Here is a 12,036-nt window from a genome sequence, read left to right as displayed (position 1 = left end):
CAGCCAGATGCTATGGTACATACTTGTAATCTCAGCAACTTGGGAGGCTGAGACAGGAGGATCCCAAGTTCATGGCCAGCCTCAGCAATTTAGTGAGGCCTTAATCAACTTAGCAAAACCCTGTCTCAAAATTAAAAATAATAATAATGTATATTTAATTTCCAGTACCTTGACTATATGTATATAAATCTATTTCTGGACTCTCAATTCGATTCCATTGGTCTATTTGTTCTTTTACCAACACCATTCTTGTCTAGATTTACAGGAAATCTTGAAAGTAAGTCCTCCTATATTTTCTCCAATATAGACTTGACTATTCTGGGTCTTTTTCTTCCCCATATAAATTTTAGAATAAGTTTGTCAGTATTAGCATAATGGCTTGTTAGGATCTCAATTGGGATTATGTTGAAATTACAAATCAAATTGGGCAGAACTGACATCTTGACAATATTGAGTGTTCCTGTCTATGAACATGGAATATTTCTGAATTTATTTAGTTCTTCCTAGAGATCATCATCAGAGTTTTGTAGTTTTCTTCATATATATCCCATACATATTTTATTAGATATATACCTAAGTATTTCTTTTGGGAGGTGATAATGTGAATGGTATTACAGATTTTAAATTTTGTTTTATTTTTGCAGGGCTTGGGATCAAATCTGGGGCCTCACAAGCTCTACCACTGAGTTGCATCCATAACCCTAATTGTAATGTTTTTCACTTCAAATTTCAGTTTTTCATTGCTGGTATGTAGACAAACACTTGACTTTTGTTTCTATGCATTTGTGGTGTAGGAGATTGAACCCTGGGCCTCATGCATGATAGACAAGCACTCTACCACTAAACTGCATCCCCAACCCAACAGTCGATCTTTTTTTTTGGGGGGGGCGGGGGTGTACCAGGGATTGAACTCAGGGGCATTCGACCACTGAGCCACATCCTTAGACCTATTTGTATTTTATTTAGAGACAGGTCTCATTGAGTTGCCTAGTACCTGGCTTTTGCTGAGGCTGGCTTTGAACTCCTGATCCTCCTGCCTCAGCCTCCTGAGCCACTGGGATTATAGGCATGGGCCACTTTGCCCAACTACCCAACAATTGACCTTTTTATATTAACTTTGTATCCTGAAAATTTGTTATAATTACTTATCAGTTCCAGGATCTTTTTTTTTTTTTTTTTAGTTTTTTCAGATTTTTTACATAGACAATCATGTTATCCATGAACAAAGGCAGTTTTATTTCTTCTTTTCCCAATCTGAAAACCTTTTATGTCTTTTCTTTTTTTTTTTTTGGCACTGGGGATTGAACTCAGGGGTACTTAATCACTGGACCACATCCCCAACCCTTTTTTGTATTTTATTTAGAGACAGGGTCTTGCTGAGTTGCTAAGTGCCTCGCTGTTGCTGAGGGTGGCTTTTAACTTATGATCCTCCTGTCTCAGCTTCCTGAGTGGCTGGGATCACAGGCATGCACCACCATGCCCATCTATGTCTTTTCTTACTACATTACTAGGACTTCCAGAATGAAGTTGGAAAGAAGCGGTGAGCGGGCTGGGGTTGTGGCTCAGTGGTAGAGCACTTGCCTAGCATATGAGGCACTGGGTTCGATTCTCAGCACTGCATATAAATAAATGAATTAAATAAAGGTTCATAAATAGCTAAAAAAAAAAAAGAAGAAGAAGAAGAAGAAGTGAGAGGAAGCACACTTGCCTGTTTCAGTTCTTAGTGGGAAGTTTCAAGTTCTCTTCATTAAGTATGATGTAATCTACAGGTTTTGTTGATTTTTTTTTAAATCCAGTTGAGCAAATTCTCCTTACCTCTCTATTCTTACTTTGATAAAAGTTTTTTTTTGTTTTGTTTTGTGTGTGTGTTTTACTGGGGACTGGGCCAGGGGTGCTCTATTACTGAGCTATATCACCAGACTCCCCCACCTTAAAATTTCCTTTTATTTTGAGACATTCTTGCTAAGTTGCCCAAGCTGGCCTCAAATTTGCAATCGTGTTGCCTCAGCTTCCTGAATAACTGGGATACAGGTATATACACACCTGTTTATTAAAGAGTTTTATCATGAATATTTTTCACTTATTTATTTTTATTTGGTGCTGAGGATCAAACCCAGGGTCCCACACGTGCAAGGTGAGTGCTCTACTGCTGAGCCACAACCCCAGCCCCTTATCATGAATATTTTTGAGATTTTTGTCAAATGCTTTTTCTGTATCCACTGACATAATCATTTCTTATTTAGCCTTTAAAACATTTTGCTGTTGTTAAGAATTGAACTCAGGACTTTGCACACACTAAACTTGCGCTTTACCACCAACCTATGCCCAGAGCCCCTTCTTTTATCTGTTGATATGATAGATTATATTAATTGATTTTCAGATGTTTAACCTGACTTACTTTGTCATGGTATTATATAATTGTTTTTTATACTGCTTTACTAATATTTAAATATTTAGTAAGGATTTTTGAATCTATGTTCATGAGATTGGTCTGGGGTTTTCTTTCTTTTTTTTTTTTGTTAAATATATTTTTATTTTTCAATTGTAGTTGGACACAATTGAAAAATAAAAATATATTTATTTATTTATTTGTTTACCATTTATTTATTTATTTGTTTGTTTATTTATTTTTATGTGGTCCTGAGGATCCAACCCAGGGTCTCGCACATGCTAGGCAAGCACTCTACTGCTGAGCCACAACCCCAGCCCCTGGTCTGTAGTTTTCTTATAACATCTTTGTGTGGTTTGATTTTAGGATAATACTGGCCTTATAGTATAAGTTAGAAATATTCCATCTACTTCTATCTTCTGGAAGAAATTATATGGAATTTATATATTTTATTTCTTGAATATTTGGCAGAATTCACCCATGAACCTATCTGGGCCTCACACTTTCTGTTTTAGGTTATTAATTATTGACTCAATTTTTTTTTCTTTTTTAGTGCTGGGGATTGAATTCAGGGTCTGGCATATGCTAAGGCACACATTCTAACACCGAACTATACACCCAACCTGACTTTAATACACCCAACTTTCTTTAATAGTTCCAGACTTATTCAAATAATCTATTTCTTCTGTGTAAATTTTGGTAGATCATGTCCTTCAAGAAACTGGCCCATTTCATCTAATATGTCAAATTTGTGAGCATAGAGTTGTTCATAGCATTCATTCATTATCCTTTTAATGGCCACTGATATTTAGTGATATTCCTGTTTCTTTTTGAAATTAGTAATCTGAGTCTACTGTCTCTTTTCTTAGTTAGACTGGCTAGAAGTTTATCAAATGTATTAATTTTTAAAGGAAATTGCTTACATTTTCTCTATTGATTTCCATTTTTAATTTCATTTACTTATGCTCTAATATTATTATTTTATTTCTACTTATTTTATTTTAAATTTATTTTTTATTTTTTGGAACTGGGGATTGAACTCAGAGGCACTCAACCACTAAGCCACATCCCCAGCCCTTTTGGTATTTTATTTAGATACAGGGTCTCACTGGGTTGCTTAGCACCTTCTTTTGCTGAAGCTGGCTTTGAATTTGTGATCCTCCAGCCTCAGCCTCCCAAAATGCTGAGATTTTAGCCATGCGCCACTGTGCCTGGGTCTTCTCCTTATTTTAGATTCAATTTGCTCTTCTTAGCTTCTCCATACTTTCCAGATACACCCAGATTTGGTGAACTACCTGAAGGTAACCAGTCTCAAACACGCTTATCCCATTATCAACCCTGAAAATTTACTTGTCCTTTGAGATAAAAATATAATGTGTTATACTTTCCAGTAGTGCCACTGTATTTTGTCTTCTAATAAAATATTATTGTAGTATTTTTTCACAAAAATTCTAAACTAAAATTATGCAGCTTGTTAGAGTGTGGGAATAAGATGTAAAGGTTAAATTAAAATCTATAGCCAGACATGGTGGAGCATGCTTGTAATCCCAGCAATTCAGAGGGTTGAGGAAGGAGGATCACAAATTCGAGGCCAGTCTCAGCAATTTAGCAAGACTTTGTCTCAAAATAAAAATTAAAAGGGGCTGGGAGCCATGGTGGTACATGCCTGTAGTACCAGTGGCTCCAGAGGCTGAGGCAGGAGGATCATGAGTTCAAAACCATCGCTAGCAGAACGAAGTGCTAAGCAACTCCTTGAGAACCTGTCTCTAAATAAAATACAAAATAGGGCTGTGGATGGACTTAGTGGTCCAGGGCCCTGAGTTCAATCCCTGGTACCCCTCACCCCCCAAAAATAAGGATTGGGGATGTAGCTCAGTGGCAAAGTACCCTTGAGTTCAATACCTAGTACCAAATATACATATATATATATAAACATACATACATACATACACACATATAATAATATATGTATATATATGCACACATATGCATATATATAATAAATACACACACATATATATATATATATATATATATATATATATATATATATATAATGGTTTTTTTTTTCCTTTTTTTCCCCTATGCAGTACTGCAAAATTGATTGAACCCAAGACCTTGTGCCTGCTAGGCAAGCATTTTACCACTGAGCTATATCCTAACAAACTGTGCTATTTTTATAATTGCACAGTTTTTGTAGATTTTGTCTTATTTTCAAATTCCAGCTTATCATTATGAGGTCACAGAAATATACTGAAATGTTAACAATGTTTAAAAAATAGAAAAGTACAGTCAGTTGTGGTAGTATGTATACTTGTAATCCCAGCAACTCAGGAGGCTAAGGCCGGAGAATCATTAGTTCAAAGCCAGCCTCACCAACTTAGGTGAGGCTCTATGCAATTTAGTGAGACCCTGTCTAAATAAAACATAAAAAGAAATGGGGATATGGCTCAGTGGTAAAGCACCCCTGGATTCAATTCCCAGTACCAAAAAAGAAAAAAAGAAAAGCACGGGTGTTGGAAATGATTTTTAAGATTGTATTTTATATCGTTTTATCTGTTTTTGCAAGTAGTCTTCATGTTGGAGATACTTCTAACTAGGCACTGTGGCACTGTGGCACAGGCAATCCAGCTGCTCAGGAGCCTGAGGCACAAGTGCAGGAGTGCAGGAGTTGGAGCCTGGCCTGGGCAACATGACAAGGCCCCAACTCAAAAAAGAAAAGAAGAAGAAGGAGAAAAATAAGGAAGGGGAGGAGGAGAAGGGGGCAGAGAAGGAGGGAAAGGGGAAGGAGAAGAAGAAAGCAACAATTTTTTTTTTCTGGGGCACTCCCTGGTTGGAGGGTGATATTTGTAATAAGATACAGTACATTTCCTCTGTATGTTAATTAGATGGGATAATAGAATTTATAATTCACCATGTTCTTTGCAACGTTATGCCTTTTCACAAATAAATTAGTTTACAGACAGGAAGTGGTTATTTGACATTTTGACATCAACTCATTTTGCAAGGCTTAGACAACTAAACATCGTTTAAAACAAAATATTCATTTATATTGCATCTGTGTCTATCGTTAGTTGGTTATCTCTCAGTTTTTGAGGTATATTATTTTAATTATTCCATGCATTAATATGCTTGCAACACACAATTCTTCAGAAGGGTGAATACCAAAAGGCTTTCAATGTTGAGAATAGAAATCTACAAGCACTGGTGGGAGCCAAAACCTGTAGAATCATGATAAAATTGTGTCATATCTAAAATAACAATTGAACCAGACTTAGCAACACATTTTCCACAAAGGAAATATTGTTAGGTGCAAAATAATTGCATATGTTGTTTTATGCAACACTGCATTTACTAAAAGTATTGAAGGGCTGGGGATGTGGCTCAGTGGTAGAGCTCTTGCCTAGTCATGTGGGAGGACCTGGGTTCAACAACCAATACTGCAAAAATAAAAAAGTAAGTAAATAAAAAAAATAGAACTGTTGAAAAGAAAACTATGTATGATTTTAAAACTTAAATTGATTTTTTTCTCACTCTTATTTTTTGGAATACTGGGTATTGAACTCAGGGGTACTTTTTACCCTTGAGCTAAATCCCCAACTTTTTTTTTTTTAGTTGTACTTGGACACAATATCTTTATTTTATTTATTTTTATGTGGTGCTGAGGATCAAACCCAGGGCTTCACATGTGCTAGGCGAGCGCTCTACCACTGAGCCACAACCCCAGCCCCCCCAAACTTCTTTTTATTTTTTATTTTAATATATGGTCTTGCTAAGTTGCTGAGGCTGACCTTATTACTTACAATCCTCCTGCCTCAGCCTCTGAAGTTGCTGGGATGACAATGCCTTACTCTGCCTGGTTTGTCTGAATCTAGAAAGAAGTACTACTTTGTGAAGCAATTTTTACAGTTTTGTTATCTACCAGCTAAAAATTTTTATATATTACTGTCACTTCTTGTCTTCCACATTCTATTGTCCTAAATGTACTGTTTTCTGATTTGTATTTATGTGCAGATACAATCGATTTTGGAATAAAAATAAACCTACAGTTAAAAAAATGATCTGCTCTTTCTTTTTTAGTTTCCTACCTAGATGATTGATTTTGTCTTTCTTCTTTTCAATGTATGTACTTGATACTATAAATCTCCTTCTAAGCACTGCTTTTGATGCATCCCACTTTTTTAATATATATATATTTATTTTTAGTAGTATATGTATACCTATAATCCCAGTGACTTTTAAACATAATATTTATTTATTTTTATGTAGTGCTGAGGATCAAACCCAGGACCTCGCACATGAGAGATGAGCACTCTACCACTAAGCCACAACTCTATTTTTTTTTTTTTAGTTTTAGATGGACACAATGTCTATATTTTTATTTATTTTTTTATGTGGTGGTGAGGATCGAACCCAGGGCCTCACGCATGTAAGGCAAGCGCTCTACCACTGAGCCACAACCCCAGCCCCATCCCAAGTTTTTTGATAAGTGTATTTTCATTTCATTTAGTTCAAAACATTTAAAAATTTCTCCTTTGACTCATGTGTTATTTAGAAGTGTGTTATTTAATCTCCAAGTACGTTGGGATTTTTCTACCTATCTTCCTAAATTTCTTGTCTAGATTCATTCCATATGATCTGAGAGTAGATATTGTATAGTTCTATTCTCTTAAATCTGTTAAAGATGTATTTAATGGCCCAGAATGCGGTTTATCTTGTTGAAATCCTTGTGACATCTTTTTTTTGGAGGGGGAGGGGGTACTGAGGATTGAACTCAGGGGCACTTAACCACTGAGTCACATCCCCAGCTCTATTTTATTTAGAGACAGGGTCTCATTGAGTTGCTTAGCACCTTGCTGTTGCTAAGGCCAGCTTTGAACTCAAGATACTTCTGCCTCAACCTCCTGAGCCATTGGGATCACAGGTGTGCGCCACCATGCCTAGCAAAATCCTTGTGATCTTGAGAAGAACATCTAACAACTTGCTGTTGTTGGAAGTAGTCTATAGATGTCAATTATATCCAGTTTATTGATGGTGCTGTATCCTTATTGATTTTTTCGCTGCTGGATATGTCTATTTAATACAGGGCTGTTCATGTCTCCAATTATAGCCTCTGCTTCATCTAGTTCTCCTTACAGTTCTATCATTTTTTACCTTACATTTGATGCTCTGTTGTTAGGCATATAGACATCAAGGATTGTTTTATTTTCTTGACTCCTTTATCAATGTGTAATGTTGTCTTTATAACTTTTCTTGTTTTGAAGTCTGTTCTGTGTTAATTTTTGCATAAATGTGATATACCTACTTTATGTCTTATATTTAAAATGGGTTTCTTGGACTAGGGGTGTAACTCAGTGGTAAAATGCTTGCCTTATAGGTGTGAGACCCTGGGTTCTATCCCCAACACTGCATAAATAAATATATAAATGAAAATAAACAAAGTAGGTTTCTTGCAAATAACATATTTGTGTCTTGTTTTTCATTTTCTTTTCTTTTTTTGTACCAGAGATTGAATCCAGGGCTACTTAACCACTGAGCCACATCCTCAGCCCTTTTTACTTTATATTTTGAGACAAGGTCTCACCAAGTTCCTTTCAGCCTCATTAAATTGCTGAGGCTGGCCTTCATCTTGTGATCCTCTTGTCTCAGCCTCTGGTGTTGCTAGGATTACAGGCCTGTGCCACCACATCCAGTTTTTGGATCCACTCTGATAATCTGTCTTTTTTTTTTTTTTTTTTGGTACTGGGGATCAATCTCAGGGACACTTGAACCCTGAGCCACATCTCCACCCCTATTTTGTACTTTATTTAGAGACAGGGTCTCACTGAGTTTCTTAGCACCTGGTTTTTGCCTGAGTCTGACTTTGAACTCGTGATCCTCCTGTCTCAGCCTCCCAAACTGCTAGGACCGCATGGAATGTACCACTGCACCTGACTAATTATCTGTCTTTTAATTAGTGTATTTAGACCATTGATGTTTAAAATGATTATTGGTATAATGGGATATAGCATTTGTTACTGTTTTCTATTTATTGCCTTATTTTTTGTTCCTATATTTTTCTTCTTACAAAGTAGTTATTATAGTGGCAACAAGTTCTCTCAGTTTTTCTTTGTCTGAGAAAGTCTTTGTTTCTCCTTGGCTTTTCAAGGGTAAGTTAGCAGGGTACAGAATTCTAGGTTGGTGTGGACTTTTTCCTGTCAACTTTTTTTTTTTTTTGGTACCAGGGATTGAATCCAGGGGTGCCTAACCACTAAGCCACATCCTCAGTCCTTTTTTTATTTATTTACTTATTTATTTAAATTTTGAGACAGGGTCTTGCTAAGTTGCTGAGTCTGGCTTTGAATTTGAGATCCTCCTGCTTTATTCTCCTGAACCACTGGGATTACAGGCATATGCATAAACCACTGCACCTGGCAGTGGGATAGGTTGCTAAGAGATCAAAGAACCACCCCCCCCACCCCCCCACCCCCCACCCCCCCCCCACCCCCCCCCCCCCCCCCCCCCCCCGCCTCCAGTACATGGCATGAGGCTTTATTGAGAAATGCTCATGGGGAATGCTCAAGGGTGTCAGTCTGAATAGCACCCCTGTCCAGCACGGTGCTTGGGCATACAGTGCCTCCTCTCCTTCATGGTGTTTTGGCCAGTGGCAGCCAGCTGGATGAGGGACACACATTCTTTCCACTGTGACTTCAGTTCCCTGCCCATCACCACTGAGAGAGGGGTTTTATATTCTAGGCTGGAGAAGCAGTGACATCATCAGCATTAACTTGCTTAGTTTTCTTGTGTGACCAGCATCCCAAGGAGCTACTATTCCAGTGTGCACGCAAGAAAGTAGCTTTCTACAGATAACACTAACTCGCCCTAGACCCCAGTGTGCATGAGCAGAAACCAGTGTTCTTCAAGATAGTATGTATCTTGGTAACTGGTCCACTCTCATACACATTGATCCCTTAACTTGGTGTTTTAGCCAGCTTTTTCACTACTGTGACTAAAAGACCCAACCAGAACAATTGTAGAGGAGGAAAAGTTTATTTTGGGGCTCATGGTTTCAGAGGTTTCAGTCCATAGGAGGCCAGGTCCATTTCTCAGGGCTGGAGGTGAGGCTGAACATCATGGTGGAAGAGTGTGGTGGAGGGAAGCAGCTCACATGATGAACAGGAAGCAGAAAGAGAAAGAGAGACTCTATTCACCAAATACAAAATACATACCCCAAGCCACATCCCCAGTGCCCACCTCCTCCGGCCACACCATACCCTCCTTTAATTCCATTCAGTTAATCCCCACCAGGAGATTCATTCACTGATTGGGTTAAGAGTCTCACAACCCAATCATTTGTCCTCTAAACCTTATTGCATCATCGGACACATGAGCTTTTGGGGGACACCTAATATCTAAACCATAACATTTGGTTAGGTTTTGGGGAACATAAAAGGGGCATTCAAGAACATGATGTTTTATTCTCCCTGTTTTCTTTAAGGGTGATGCATACATCTTAAGGTTCAGAGATTCTTTCCACAACCATGTTCACTGTTCTAATACCATCAAAAGTATTCCTAAGGGCTGGGGTTGTGGCTCAGTGGTAGAGCGCTTGCCTGGCATGCATGAGGCATCTGGGTTCGATTCTCAGCACCACATACAAATAAATAAAATAAAGGTCCATCAACAACTTAAAATTTTTTTTTTTAAAAAGTATTCCTCATTTCTGTTATAGCGTTTTGTTTTGCTTTTGCTACTGAGGATTGAACCCAAACATGTTTTACCGCTGAGCTACATTCCCAACCCTTTTCAATTTTTTAATTTTAATTTTTATTTTGAGGTAGGGGATGTCAATAAATTGTCCATGCTGGACTCAAACTTGCAGTCCTCCTGCCTCAACCTCCAGAGTAGCTGGAATTATAGGCATGTACCACCAAGCCTTGTTGGCCCTTCCTTTCTTTAGTTCCATGGCAAATAACATTTGTCATCTGACCAACATGAAACCTAGAATTAAAATGCAGAAAAGTAATGTGTCCTGTTTGCAAAGGAAATGCAGGTGCTGGCCCCAGGAAGTCAGGGTTCATTAACATATTCTGGGAGCTCTAGCGAGGAAGACCCCACCCAGCATGTGAACTTCCTGCCCATTGTTTCACTATACCCCATTTTTTTCCTAAAGGAATGCTCTTTCCTAAAGGAAAGATTTTTTTATTCTTTTATGGTGCTGGGAATTGAACCCAGGACCTCACACGTGCTAGACCAGTGCTCTACCGCTGAGCTACATCCCCAGCCCTGTTTGTTTCCTTTTTTATTTTGAGACAGGGTCTCATTAAGTTGCTCAAGCTAGAGTAAAACTTGGGATCCTCCTGACTCAGCTTCTCAAGTAGGTGGAAAGGTGAGATTATAGGCACATGCTACCACCCCAGAATAAAATAGATTTGAAATGTAAAACCTCTTCTAACTTAACTTCTTCCGGACTGAACTTGAATAAGATGGATTCCTGTCCCCATCTTCTCTCGCTCAAGTTTCTGGTTGAGAAGAGGGCAACACCAAAAAATAAATAAGCAAATAAATAAAATAAAAAATAATAAAATAGATAAGTATGTATACATATATATACACACACATTTTATTTTTTAAATTTTTAAAATTATAGTTGAGCATATTTTATTTGTTTATTTTTATATGGTGCTGAGGATCAAACCCAGTGCCTCACACATGCTAGGCAAGTGCTCTACCCCTGAGCCACAACCCCAGCCACACAAATTTTATATGTACAGAATATATACATATAATTTAAAATTTTTGTGTGTGTGATTCTGAAGGTTTAACCCAAGGATGCTCTGAGTTATATACCTCACCTGTTTTTGGGAGGCAGGAGGATGGCAAGTTTAAGGTTAGCCTGCTCAATTTAGCAAGATGCTGTCTCAAAAATTAAAAAATAAAAAGTGCTGGAGAGGTAGCTTGGTGGCAAACTAATTCTGGGTTGAATCCCCAGTACCACACACACACAAAAAAATTATTTCACTTAAGATTTTAGCTTTGGTTTATGGATTATTTAGAAATGCATTGTTTAGTTTGCAAATATTTGGATTTTTTTCCATCTGTATTTCTGTTATTTGTTTAAAATTTTTTTGTTTAACAAATATGTTTTAGTTGTTGATGGACCTTTATTTTTATTTATTTATATGTAGTGCTGAAAATCAAACCAAGTGCCTCATCCCTCGGTTATTTATTTTTAATTTAATTCCATCATTGGCATAGATTATATTTTCTAATATTTCAATTTGTTTTTAATTTGCCAAGGCCCTGAATGTGGTCTATTTGGTGAATGACCCATGTGTAATTGAGAAGAATGTGTATCATGCTATTGTTGGGTAGAGTGTCCTACAAATGTAAATTAGGTCAAGTTGGTGGATAGGGCTGTTCAAATGTTTTATATGGTTAATAATTTTCAGCTCTATTAGTTTTGTTTCATGTATTTAAAGCTCTGTTTAAAAACTATATATGCTCTGCGGGGTGTGGCAGCACAAGCCTATAATCCCAGTGACTCAGGAGGCTATGGCAGGAGGCTAAGAAAGGGCTGAGGGTGTAGCTCAGTGGTAGAGCACTTACTTAGCATGTGTGAGGCCCTGGGTTCAATATCTAGTACCACCAAACACACACACACACAC

This window comes from Marmota monax, unplaced genomic scaffold (genome assembly GCF_021218885.2).
Source record: "Marmota monax isolate L192 unplaced genomic scaffold, Marmota_monax_Labrador192_F-V1.1 WCK01_AAM20220418_F8-fsc00205, whole genome shotgun sequence".
Lineage (NCBI taxonomy): Eukaryota > Metazoa > Chordata > Mammalia > Rodentia > Sciuridae > Marmota > Marmota monax.
Note: the sequence above shows the minus strand (reverse complement) of the source record.